The sequence below is a fragment of the Hemibagrus wyckioides genome, linkage group LG21, assembly GCF_019097595.1.
Source record: "Hemibagrus wyckioides isolate EC202008001 linkage group LG21, SWU_Hwy_1.0, whole genome shotgun sequence".
Taxonomy (NCBI): domain Eukaryota; kingdom Metazoa; phylum Chordata; class Actinopteri; order Siluriformes; family Bagridae; genus Hemibagrus; species Hemibagrus wyckioides.
The window spans coordinates 3,768,827-3,783,485 of record NC_080730.1 but is presented as its reverse complement, the minus strand read 5'-3'; the positions used below and the strand labels follow the sequence as shown (position 1 = coordinate 3,783,485).

The 14,659-nt window shown below is 39.5% G+C and overlaps 1 long non-coding RNA gene across 1 annotated transcript; it reads left to right on the top strand.

The window, feature by feature from the left end:
• The first annotated feature begins 9,822 nt into the window (after positions 1 to 9,822).
• Positions 9,823 to 11,724, top strand: LOC131342951 (uncharacterized). The gene is made up of 2 exons (XR_009203081.1): positions 9,823 to 9,958; positions 11,549 to 11,724. It is a non-coding gene; the product is annotated as an uncharacterized LOC131342951 (long non-coding RNA).
• The last annotated feature ends 2,935 nt before the right edge of the window (positions 11,725 to 14,659 follow it).

Below are 14,659 nucleotides of genomic sequence, written 5' to 3'. Positions count from 1 at the left end.
GAATTATTAGTAAATATGAGATCCATGGCATTTTGGGTCATCTGTAGTTTCATCATGGCTGTGATATTCTGAATGCCTCAGGGGTGTAAATCGAGTCCTTTTTTGAACTAAATGCCAAAATTAAGTCAAGACCAGCTTGGGGGAAAAAATAAGTTCTCAGCTGGACAAAAAATGTGAATTCATCACATTTTTCTATAAATCTACTCAACATGTTGTATATCTTTGATATTCTGAGAGTTTTGAAAATAAATAAGTGCTTGAGGGGTGCAAATTGATCCTGGAAGATCAACAGGTTTTCATTAGAAATTGTTTATTATCACAGGTATGAAATTAACTCCTACAATGCCATTCACAGCGTTTACAGAAATCTGATAAATTCATAACAGTCAAAGTCTTGGCAGCAGAAATGCACAGACTCAGTATTACACCCTTATTAGTTTTCATGATGATGATTTTGTCAGCTTCCACTCAAGAATTTTCATCCCTGAAGCATCCGATTTGAAATTCTAATACAAACACACCTGGTCTTGTATATCAGACTGCTTAACTAGCTATTTATTTTTAATAAAGTCTGTTTAACTGATTTATTTGGGCTGCACGGAAACAAATGAGTAAGTGTTAATGTTGGAAAACTGAAGAGAACTGCGAATGATTAGTAACCTTTGGAAGGAGCTTCTGTTAGATTTGGACGCAAACTCATCCCTCTGGGTAAAGTACTGTACACTCACACCAATCGTTTCTTTAAGCAGCGAGGGATCCATAATAATAATAATAATAATAATAAGAAGAAGAAGAAGAAGAAGAATATAATATCATCCAGGTTTGTGTAAGCAGCATGAGGAAAAGTAGCAGGTCAGGACAGAACCATCAACACCACACAAATCAAGACAAGAGGTTAGACTACTCCCTGAGAGCAGAGCCATTTTTCAAACATCTGCACTTCAGCTGATTCCAAAAAATCCCATGGATTTTCCAGAGTGAGCTTCTCTGGTGGCGTTTCAGTCTGGTTGCAATATGGACACCGTGCACCGCACCTGACCTGAAGCTGCTGCTCAGGCTGTAATGGTGGGATTAAAGTATTGAGACAGGAAGTGGGACTAATACATGACTAATACATTCAGGCCGCTTGTGTCGTTTGTAGTGTGTGAAATTGTCTCCAGGACAACCGGTTGCCATAGTAATAGCGTTTCTCAGCAGGTTTCGCAACTAGCATTTTGCTTCATAACATACGAGATGATGGAGAAGCAGTGCGTGATCCTATTGGTAGTCACTGAGTTGCCAATGCAAGTCACCCTAGCACTAACCCTACGTTCATGCTAGCAAGCAACTCGCCGCTTGTGTCGTCTGCGGTGTCTGAAATTTGGTTGTTATGCTACATGCTGGGTTTTGTTGGAGATTAGCAAAGCAGGTGACCAGAGGCACCAACGATTTCTGCTGCCTCCTTCTGAGGTTCTTTGTAACATCTGCCAGCATTTAATAAAATTGTGATATTGTATATATCAAAAGTTTGTGGACACTCTCTTTTCCTTAAACCCACAAAGAATGTTGGAAGCTCACAGTTGTCCAGAATGTCTTTGAATGCCATTGACATTATTCCTTCACTGGAACTAAGAGGCTCAAACCTGCTCCAGCATGACGATGCCCCTGTGCACAAAGCAAGCTCCATGATGGTGTGTTAATGATGGAGTAGAAGAACTCGAGAGTCCTACACAGAGCCCTGACTCTGACTCAACCCCACTGAACACTTTTAGGATGAACTGGAACAGGTGATTGCACCCCAGTCCTCCTCACTCTTAAAACCTCAGTGTCTGATCTCACTAATGCTCTTGTAGCTGATTGATCACGAATCCCCTGAGACACAATGCAACATCTAGTGGAAAGCTTTCCCAGAAGAGTGCAGGTCATTATAAGAGTAAGTTCTGAAATCTGAAAATCTGAAATGGGGATGTTCAACAAATACGTGGATGTACTTTTGGCTATATAGTGTAAGATGAAACCAACGTCTTCCATTTTACGCATGTCAACAAGAAACGCCAGGACGGACACACACACACACACACACACACACACACCACTGGATTTCCAGTGATAATCATTTGAGACAATCGTTTGTCGTGTGTTTGTATCTTTGGGTTTTCATTTTGTTGAGAAAATCTCGGCTGAATTGTCTCTCAGATGAACAGATGCCTGTCACGAAGTAGCATGCTGAAATGAATGCAGGATTAGTTTTGGTGGTCTTTGAGCAGCATGAGGCGACTTCTCTGGAGGCTTGCGGTGAAGAGAAGTCACAGATTCTGTGCAAATCTTCGTGACAATGCAAGAGGGAAAGTATAGATTTGGCTTCACGTGAACACGGTATTGCTATCATTGTGGGCTTGATGCTGAAGTAATCTGAAATCTCTGACACTGGGAAAGTTATAATGAAGAATCCAGCATTTTTGTTTGGCCTGAATGAGGTTTATACTAATCCAAAAAGAATGTTCTTCATAACATGTAGGATAAGAGTCGAGACACGTGATAGCGAAACGCAGCAAGCCACAAGGCCGTTTCTATATATCGTGGAGCTATTATGATGTTGTGAGATCCTGTTATTCCATGTTCTACACCACCGACAAGGTCATCCAGAGTACAGCCACCATATGGCACAAGCCCACCTTGTTGTATCTTGTTATTCTTCCATGTTTCCACACATCCTTCTTCTTAAGTTCAAGGTCTCACCTTGATTTAAGTTGTTGTTCTTACATGTTTCCATTCAGACCACACAACCATAATTCTCCTCGGCCGATTCTCTTGGCCTTGTTGTAGCGTGATGTCCGACAGCAAGAACGTAAAGAGAGGAAGCTTCGGTACGATTGCACTCCACGGAGCTATAAACGAGAGGCGCTTTTCTTTTTCTTTTGCGATCAGGAATAAAGATGTGGTCCGGCCCGAGTGCTGGAACGAGTTGCGATTTAAATGGTTCTTAGAGATATTTTGTGGTTCATGAACAAGAATTCGCATCCCAAACGCTGACAGAAGAGAACCCAAGTCTAACAGCTAATATAATCATTTTCATCAGATATTCTGGGAATATCTGAAATGCGAAGGAATTAAGCAGCAGGAACAGAGACAGAGGGGAAAGAGCCTCAGGAGGCCACACGCCAGTGAAGTCGTAGCCACGGGCACAGGCATTGCCATTAACCTTGTCCCTGTGAAGCAGCTTAGGTACACTGTTTAAGCTAATAAACAACCGCCGGTCAACCCTCAGGTGGTGAGAGCGTCAAAGGGTCACTTTCCAAAGCGGACATAGAAACCCTACACAAATCAATCAACTGAGTAATCAAATAAGGAATGAAACATTTTGTTTCCTAGCAACCAGTATCTCATTATTCTCTTTAATGTATCTGCAAAGAACTTTCACATTATAGTAGCTATAAATAGTCGGAATCTCAGCTTGTCATGTTATCATGAAGCCACTCATGTAGCGGAAACCTACTGACTGTTCCGACGCTGACACTGGAGACTCCTTCCATAAATGATGAATCTCATTTTAAACAGCTTAAACATATGAGATGGATTTGTCTGTTTGTGATTTATTTATTAATAGATGTGAATTATACATTAGAAGGATTCTTCTGAGAATCATCTCGTAAGGTTCTACCTGCTATCTGGAAGGGTTCTCCTTCTTCTACAAACCAAAGCAACCTTCATGTTTTGTAAAAGTGTAATGGAGAACATTTTTTGAGTCATGTCATGGACATGTGGTTCTTCTGCAAACTGTCACCACAAAGCTGGAAGCATGAAGACATGTTGTGCAAAGCTTGGAGTAGGTGGAAGACCTCGAGTGTCCTGCACAAAGCCCTGACACCTTTGGGATGAAATGGAGCTTGACTATAGCTCCAGGTCTCCTCTCCTGACCTTGCTAATGCTCTTATTGCTTTGTTGCTGAATGAATTCCTACAGCCAGATTTCAAAACCAGGTTCAAAGCCATTTCAGGAGAGTGGAGAGTAACGGCCCTGGAGTTGAAACAATGTGCTGAACAAACACACACACACACACACACACACATACAGGTGTGAGGTTTGGTGGTCTGGTGTTTATGGGTTTTCTTTGTCCGTGTAGTTTATATAAAATGTTCCATGACAAAACCTACTCTTAACTTAAAGGCAAATCTAGAGGAAGTAAATTATACCAAGAAGCCCAGAGGCATCCATTTATTTGCTACCAGCTGAGGAATCTGTGAGGAAAAGGACGTGTTTGGATCTGTAATTCTTGATTGAGACATCATTTATAAAAATGTCTCACACACACACAGACTGGATTAGAAAAACCTGCATATATTAAACCTTAGCAGTGATACAGGACCTGTTATTATGTGACCAGGGCTAGATCTGTTATAAATTTATTCAATCTTAATGGGTAAAATATTCTATGTAGAGGAGTCGAATACAGGTCTTTGATTTTCAAGATTTCGAACACCTTCTTAAATAATTTCATTACTGATGTACACAAATAGGCTCATCTTCAAATTCTTTACAAAGCTAAATATATACTTTCCTAAGATGAAAAATACATTTAAAGTGTCATTTAAAAAGAGGGAGACGTTTAAAGACAGAGTTTTCAGGCTGAAAGGCATGTTTAAAAAGAGATCTAAAGCGTAAAGATGACAATACACATGAAGTGCCTCCTGACCGCGTTGGACCGGGAGGAGACATGGAGCTGTTCTGGTGCTGACCCGTCTCCAGCGCTCACTACAAAGCTTTGTTTCCAGTGTCCCGAATTCCAATCAGTCTATTCATGCTGCTGAGGATCTGGCTTCCATCACTTGACAGCGATGATCAAGTGATCAAGTGCAGACTTGGACGTCTGCACTTACTTTCCCTCAGATTGCAAGAACGACTCTGTACTATCACTGAGCAAATCTTTCTGCTCGAGCTTTCACCCAGCCTGATAGAGCAATCAGTCATGACAGCATTTAGATGAACTCTAACACTCGGACAAGCACGACCACCGCGAGGAACTTTCACTCCGAGGAATTTCTACTCATGGCCTTGGGGGCTTTCTGTGTGGGATTGCATGCAGAGACAAAACAGGGAAGACGAACTGATAATGTATAATTTGTCATTAAAAAGGGATAGTTTTAATGATAGTATTAATTGCAGTTGAATTCTTCATTCTGATTGGTCAGAAGGTGATTAGCTTCCTGTCACTGCACTCGTTCTATTACGTTTGCGTTTCTATAGTAACAACTCAATAACCGATGCTTTACTTAACATTTACGGAAGAGATAAAGCTGTAACTTTAGCTTTCTCACCACCATCGGCTGTTCCTCAACTTTAAATGTCTAAAATGTTCCACATCTGTAAATGTATGTGTCATCAAAGCACAGCAATTGGCTCTGGTATATTATAAACCCACAGAATATCATAAACTTCATGGTGGTAAAAGTAACGCCATCACACCATCCTGAAGTTGATTCATTTCCTGTAACAGCACACCATAACTCCCTCCTCCCCGTGTGATTTATCCCTTACTTAAATGAAATCCAGCGTTGTGTCGCCCCTTCCCCACCACCACCACCACCACCCCTGAGTCAGTTTGTTGACATTTTAATGCATGTTTCCTCAGAGTCAGATAACAGTATGCTCTGTGGCTGAGAAAAAACAGCATGTTTTATTCATTAGCTGAATGTGTATTAATAAAAAAGATCTCCTGACAGTTTTGACTGATTTTGAAGTTGTCAAGCGTTTACTAAACAACCCTCAGGAGATCCACAGCCTCTCTGTTCTCTATTATACCATGAGAAACGTATATCTTGCTCCCATACCTCTCGACTGGACCGTGAAGGACAATTTTCTGCAATCCTATACTCTTTAACATCTCTTTTAAAAAATTCGTCTCATGGCCACATGTGGAGTAAAACCTTCCATTCGGACCTGAAGCTCTTGCCAGCCGTGCGTTGGATGAGTTCAGTGTGGAAAATTTGTGGAGTTGGACTTGGAGAAGATCCCAGCTTTAAGGATTTTAACAAGTACTTGTGATAAAGTTTTTTTTATTTTTTATTACTTGAGTGTTAAATGTGAAAAGGATATTATTGTGTGTGGAAATAATTTACAATCCATTATAAAAAGAACCTCAGTGGGGGGCCAGGAATTCGGAATTGAGGAAATATAACATCAGCTCTTAATGTGTAAATCATCTGTAACTTTATTATGATGGCAACGTTACACTGTCTACCATCGCAGCAATCATTTAAAATCATTTTTTATTTTCCAAAAATTCCATTTTCAACTTTCACTTTTATTGTCAGGAATGTTTTAAGCATCAAAATACAATGAAATTCTTCACTCCTTTCCAGACACGGTGCAAAAAATGATAAGTATAATGTAATATGAGGCAGGGAGTGGTGGCTCAGGTGCTTAAGGGACTGGGTTGTTGATCAGAAGATCAGGGTTCAAGCCCCAGCAATGCCAAGCTGCCACTGTTAGGCAGTTGATCAAGGCCTTTAACCCTCTCTGCTCCAAGGGCAGTTTGGCAGTGCTGGGGCTTGCACCCTGGTCTTCTGATTAACAACCCAGTCCCTTGAGCTGCTCCTGTGCTCTAACCCCAACTTCTACAGCTGGGATATGAGAAGAAAAGTATTCCACTGTGCTGTACTGTATGTGTGGTGATAATAATAAAGAAGAAGATTTAATACAACAAGTATCTAAAGTAAGCAGGGTAAAAATAAAAGAAAACTGTACACAATGCAGTCATAAAGTCAGATGATGAGGGAGATTGGGAGATACTACACATACAATACACGATCACATGCATTAACAGTAATGCATCACAACATCTGGCCAAGAAATGACGAATTGCTGCTCGTCAACCTGGAACTTATGTAATCTTTCGCTGTGATAGCTAAAGTGCAATAAATAAAGCAGAGCAGCAGAGCAGTGGTGTACTATAGAGACAGATATATCTTAGAAAAACTTGCTCATGAGAGTTTTATTTGTTACATTTCAGCACATTGCAGGACGGATCTGCTCTATGGATTTATGAGGATCCGAAAGGCAAAAAAATCTAGGTTAGGATGAGTTCATCTCCATCTCTATTAATCTACACCATACAATTAGAATCTGTAGCATTTCTGTGTTAATTAATACTGTTTGGACCAAAAATCACTGGTGTGAATTCCATCTACTTTAAAACATAACAGATAGGCTGATTTCTTTTTAGCCCAGACTAAAGAGTGAGAGAGTTACACACATGCCACCATCCATCCATCCATCCATCCCATCCATCCATCCCTCCCATCCATCCATCCATCCATCCATCCATCCATCCAATCCATCCATCCCTCCCATCCATCAATCCATCCCATCTCTCTATCCTTCCCTCCCATCCTCCCATCCTATCCATCCATCCAATCCACCCATCCATCCATCCATCCCATCCCTCTATCCTTCCCTCCCATCCTCCCATCCTATCCATCCATCCATCCATCCATCCATCCATCCATCCAATCCACCCATCCATCCATCCCATCCATCTATCCCTCCCTCCCATCCTCCAATCCTATCCATCCATCCATCCATCCATCCTCCCATCTTATCCATCCATCCATCCATCCAATCCACCCATCCATCCATCCATCCCATCCATCTATCCCTCCCTCCCATCCTCCAATCCTATCCATCCATCCATCCATCCATCCTCCCATCTTATCCATCCATCCATCCATCTCAACAAGTTTAGTGTTATAACTGAAGGGTACTCTTTTTGAATCCCTTATGAAACATTACATGAAAATGAATAAATAAAATATATGAATTATGAAAAATGAAGTATACTAATCATGAAGGGAAAACAAGCATATGCAAAAAAATATTGAAAACCATTTGGAAATATCTTGTAAAAAGAAAGCCACAAAACAATAAATGAATCATATGAGAAGACTCACGATAAACTAATAATAAACAATAATGAAATAATGCATTTTTAAAAATCATTTGGATTAAAAATGATTCATTTGAATACATCATGTAAAAATAAATGAATCATTTGGAAATATCATGGGAAAATAAATTAATCTGAACAATAATCACATAAAAATAAATGTATCAAAAAACAAACAAATAAAAACAAAAAACATTATGTGGAAATAAATGAATCATATGAAAAGAATCACATAAAACTAACAAATCATTAGGAAAAAACATCATTTGGATATAAATCATTTGAATATTTTCATTTCATTGTCTGTACCGCTTATCCGATCTATACTCGGGTCACGGGGAGCCTGTGCCTGTATCTCAGGAGTCACTGGGCATCAAGGCAGGATACACCCTGGACGGAGTGCAAACCCATCGCAGGGCACACACACACATTCACTCATGCAGTCACACACTACGGGCAATTTAGAGACTCCAATCAGCCTAGAAGCATGTCTTTGGACTGTGGGAGGAAACCCACCAAGCACGGGGAGAACATGAAAACTCCACCTCCACCCAGGTGGAACCCAGGACGCTGGAGGTGTGAGGCAAACATTCTGACCACTAAGCCACTGTGCCGCCCTCATTTGAATATATCCTGTAAAAATAAATAAATAATTTAGAAATATGTGAAAATATGTTAATCTAGAAATTAATTAATATTAATAAATTAATATTAATCACATAAAAAAAATAAATGAATCACATGAAAAGAATCAAATCAAATAAAAAAATCATTAGTAAAAATAAAAACGTGGTAATAAATGAATCATTTGAATACAGTATGCAAAATAAATAAATAAATCATTTTTAAATATGTAAGTCCAGTAAAAATAAATGAATCATTTAAATATGAAAAGAATCACATAATAATAAATAAATCATTTAAATATATCACACAAAAATAAATAAATCTTTTGGGAATATATATATATATATATATATATATATATATATATATATATATATATATATATATATATATATATGTTAATCCTGAAAATAAGACTTGTGAAAATAAATGAATCATTTGACCAAATATCACATGAAAATAAACGAAACTAGACAGTAACTGACATAAAAAAAAAAAAATACATGCACTCAAATAAACATGTGCATGTACGTGTTTTGAAGAATCACAAATTTCAAATGTCTTACTCACTGGTTATTTGTATTATAATAGTTTACTTATGCAAAAATCAAGGGGAAGGTGTACAAGACAGTGGTGAGACCGGTCATGCTGTATGGTTTAGAGACAGTGTCACTGAGGAAGAGACAGGAGTCAGAGCTGGAGGTAGCAGAGCTGAAGATGTTGAGGTTCTCTTTGGGAGGGACACGGCTGGACAGGATTAGGAATGAGTACATCAGAGGGACGGCTCATGTTGGACATTTGGGGGACAAAAGTTAGGGAGGCCAGATTAAGATGGTTTGGACATGTCCAGAGGAGGGAGAGTGAGTATATTGGTAGGAGAATGTTGGACATGGAGCTGCCAGGCAAGAGGCAAAGAGAAAGGCCAAAGAGGAGGTATATGGATGGAATAAATGAGGATATGAAGCTAGTGGGTGCAAGTGTTGAGGATTTGCTGTGGCCACCCCTGAAGGGAAAAGCCGAAAGAAGAAAAGAATAATAGTTTACTTATGCACTGAATAGCCATGAAGGATTAATCACTGAATGTGGAGATGCTCAGTCTTATTAAATATCAGTGTTTATCAAGGTTTTTAGATCAAACATGAAACAAAGCCAGTGTTGAAAGTAAAGAATGAAATATTTTGACAGTATTCTGGAGTCTGAATTCATGTTTATATAATCGTTAGACTTTCAGCTCGATATCGAATCATCTCGTGTGACATCTGCTCTGTTCTCTCAGGTACAACAACAATAACAACACTGAATCTGTTTGGCTGGCTGTGTTGTACTTTTCCCTTCCTCTCTTCTGTGAACCTCAAAATTGGCTAAACATCTCACCTGGCATGAAGCCCTCCAGTCAGTCTTAGTTTTGTGGTATGTGGTTTTCTGGTGGTTTTTCTTTTCACAGCTACTGCTCCACTTATAGCCCTTAGTGTGACACATTCATTCTATTAACCTGCATTATTTTTCCATTAAAAAAATAATCCAGAGCATCCTTCACCGCAAAACACAATTTCATCCAAGTCACAAGCCAAAATCTGGAAACTGCAGGCAAAGTTTTCGGCTTTTAGAATATCAGTTATTACTGATTGTGTTTAGAAATGTAAAATAAACTGTCAGAAAATAATGTTTAAATTATATAACTAGCATAATAAATATTTATTTAATATTTATAATATATAATAATCTCGACTGCCAAATTGCCCAATAAATTTTCACTGAATTTCGGTATAATTACATGACATTATACATATTATATTATTTATTCATTTATTCCCAGCTTTAATTGCACATATGTGTTACATAAGCATACATAAATGTCTTTAAAATATAAAAGAAAAGCAAACATTTTCCCAGACTAAGGACAGTCCTGATTATTATCATTTCTGGACTCTGGAGTTTATTTGTTCTCCCCATGTTTCAGGGGTTTTCCCCCTTACCCTTTGCTGGATAATCAGTACAGATAGTGGATGGATGGATGGATAGATGGATGGATGGATTGATGAATGGATTGATGAATGGATTGATGGCTGGCTGGCTGGTTGGGTGTCTGGGATGGATGGATGGATGGGTGTCTGGGATGGATGAATGGATGGATTTATGTGATGTATGAGATGGATGGATAGATGGATGGATGGATGGATGGATGGAGGGAGGGAGGGAGGGAGGGATGGATGGTTGGGTGGGTGGGTGTGTGTCTGGGATGGATGAATGGATTGATGGCTGGCTGGATGTATGGATGGGATGTATGGATGAATGGATGGATGGATGGATGGATGGATGGATGGATGGATGGAGGGATGGATGGATGGATGGATGGGTGGGTGTCTGGGATGGATGAATGGATTGATGGCTGGCTGGATGTATGGATGGGATGGATGGATGAATGGATGGATGGATGGATAGATGGAGGGATGGATGGATGGGTGGGTGTCTGGGATGGATAGATGGAGGGAGGGATGGATGGATGGATGGATGGAGGGAGGGAGGGAGGGATGGATGGAGGGAGGGATGGATGGAAGGATGGATGAGTATCTGGGATGGATGGATGGATGGATTTGTCTGGGATAGATGGATGGATGGATTTAAGGGATGTATGAGATGTATGGATGGATGGCTAGACAGATAGATGGATCGTTGCCTGCCAGGTCTCACATGTGCTCATATAAACTCTATATCTGGGTCCTATTTAAACAGCTGACAATCATATAGTCAGATGCCTGAAATATTTGTTGAGATATTAATATTTTCTAAATATTAAACAGTTGAAAAAACTTTTAGAGAAACTTTATGCTGATGGTTCTTCAGAAATCTTCCGACTGTATAAGTTGTATTTGATCGGGTGTGAATAACCAGCCACAAACAAAACCACAACACTTTGGACCTTATAAACAATAATCCTGTCAACTGTTTCCCACTGAAGCTTAATAACATCATAATAATATGAGGATAATGTTGTTATAGGACAAACAATCAACAACATCATGGGAACAGATGGAGAGATGAAGAGGAGAAACTGCTACCTCCCTGGAGTGATTATTTTCTGGCTGTAAGATTTATATTAACTGATTAAGAATGTAGGCAAGCTCTGATACTTTCTGTAAGAAGGTGTTTATATAATATATACAGTATATACAGAAGGAGTCTCCAGTTTCAGTGGTTTGTAGACTTATAGCTTAAAGTTTTCTAGCAGGAAAGTTTTCTTTATGATTTCTTGGTAAAATAATAAGATGCGTTTTTTTGCTTAGAGACAGTGATTGAACAAGATTGAACAGTGACAAAAAGATTGAAACACCGATAACCGGAACATGAGTTACACAACATGAGTTACACAACATGAGTTACACAACATGTATGACGTGTCATTCTTTACATGATAAAGGTTTTGAAAAGATTTTCAGATCAGATCCGGATCAGAGCATCTCCAAAACTGCAGCTCTTGTGGGGTGTTCCCGGTCTGCAGTGGACAGTATCTATTAAAAGAGCGCCAAGGAAGGAACAGTGGTGAACATGGGCGGTCAAGGCTCATTGATGCACATGGGGAGCGACGATGAGCTACTGTTGCTCAAATTGCTGAAGAAGTTAATGCTGGTTCTGATAGAAAGGTGTCAGAATACACAGTGATGACGGGTCAGGGCTGTTTTTGCAGCAAAAGGGGGACCAACACAATAATTAGGCAGGTGGTCATAATGTTATGCCTGGTCGGTGTACATTACAGTACGGCCAAATTCTTTCTTCACATTGATCTTGCAGTCAGCTATGATGCAGTGCCCCCTAGGGTGGGGGGAGGGGGTTGAAGGGCTTGCTCAGGGGGTCAACAGTGGCCTTAACCACTTGAGTCACCACTGCCCCATATATAAATGACAACAAGTCACAAAATTAGGAATAAAAAAAAAAAAAATCAGGAGCAAATGGATAATGAAAACAGGAATAAACAGATCCACATCGGCCAGGCAAGGTCAACGTCAAGAACAAACCTGAATCCAAAAAATAAATCAGAGCAGAGATTAAAAGGCTTTATAACGACACGAACACAAAGGAAGACAGCTTATACATCACAAGGGTGAATGAAGGGTGAAAACCATCTTCTTTAGATAACTAATAGGAGTGACTTTACATGTGCAAACATGCCATTGCTTTAATATATAGAGTAACATTTGGACACGTTCTCTAAACATTCACTTAAGGATCATTTCTTAGTACTTTATTCACTGCTGCTCTTAAAGGTAATTCCACATTCACAAAGGCTTTAGTGAATACCTTAATTATCATCAGAATCTGGGTTATTCAATGTGTGTGTGTGTGTGTGTGTGTGTGTGTGTGGCCTGACTAACTCTACATAATAAACCTCAGGCATTACAGAAGGTTGATAATTTAAAAAAAACTATGTGTTCACAAGCCCCAAAAAATTAGATTAAAAGAAAATACCCTTTCCCAAATGCCGTAATTATTCCTCTGTCCTTTTCTGCTGTCAAATTAGAACTTTTAAAAACATTCCCGGATTAAATTGAGCCTCTCAGCCGAGAACAAAACAACAACCTTTGCCACGTAAGCAGGGTTTGCTTCTTTAATGATAGGTGATAGGTGCAGGTGTCCTGTGCCAACCGCGTACAGGCCGACCTGACATATCTGCGTCTCGTTCTAGCATCTTCTTTTCGGGAAGAAGAAGAAGAAGATAAAAAAACAAAAACGCGACTGCATACTCGAGATGGCACGTAGATACCATTACAGAAATTCGCTGGAGGCAGAAGAATACAAAAACTTGGATCCTGAGCCTTATGTTGATGCTTTTATAGATACGTAGAGTAGAGTGGAGAACAAGTACAGTGTGTATTTCTAGAGGATTAAATGCAGTAGATAAATATATTACAGGGAAAAGAGTTCCGTAAATCCTCTCCACTTGACCTTTTAATGACCTTCTAATGTCCATCCATTCATTTTCTATGCCGACTTAATTCCTAATTAGGGTCATGGGGGTCTGCTGGACCCTATCCCAGCGCACATTGGGGGAAAGACAGGGGTACACCCTGGACAGGTCACCAGTCCATCGCAGGGCCTGTACAGATACATGCTTAACTATATATATATTTATATATATAGTTATATTTAATGTAGTAGAAATGCCATGAAACTAGTTTCTGTTATCACTTACTGTGAATCTAGAAAAGTCGACACATCCCTGTTAAAATTCTAGATTATTTTAGGTCATAATAGAAGCGATAGAACTTATCGCTTTTTATCTGTTAATCCCAGATAAAACATGTCAGATCTTTTCCACCTTTTAATGTCACATACAGTAGCAACCCGAACCAAAATCAGGCGAAAAACAAATAGAAACGTTTTAGGAGGATAAAAAGGTACAATGACGCGATTGCATAAGTGTACACACCCTTTCATAATGGAGCATGTGACTGTGCTCACACACACACACACACACCTTAAGTAATACTTTGTTAAAGCAGCTGTTGCTTGAAATACAGCACTTTTAAGAGTAAAACTCCTTCACGCATCCCGATTTGGAAATTTCATTCTGCTTCCTTGCAAAAATGCTCCAGATCTATCAAGGTGCTGCCGTTTTCACATCATTTTAAAGCTTTCGAATAACATTTATATCTGGGCTCTGACAGGGCCATTCCAAAACTCTTCTGCTTCGGAATTCCTTTGTTTTCTTTGATAATAGTGGAAGGTGAAAAAGAAATTTCCTCTGTCTGTCAGATTCCCCCAGGCCAAAATAGATAGGTATTTGGAGCTCTTCATGATCTTGACTTGACTAGTGTCCCTCAGTCCTAGCTGCAGAGAAGCAGAAGTATAGCATGATGCCACCACAACCACCACCACCACCATGCTTCATCAAGTTTGAAGGCGATAGATCATCCTTGGACTCGTAAGATGTTTTTTCTACATGTTTACAGGTATATTAGGATGGTTTGTTTTGGTTTTGATTTATTTTTCCAATCTGTGAGAATTTCTAGCCTCCCTGCCCCATAGCCCAGACATGTGAAGACAACGAGAGACTCTTGTCACGTGCTGAGAGTCTCACATGCTGGGAGTTTCACATACAGGAAGTGCCACATG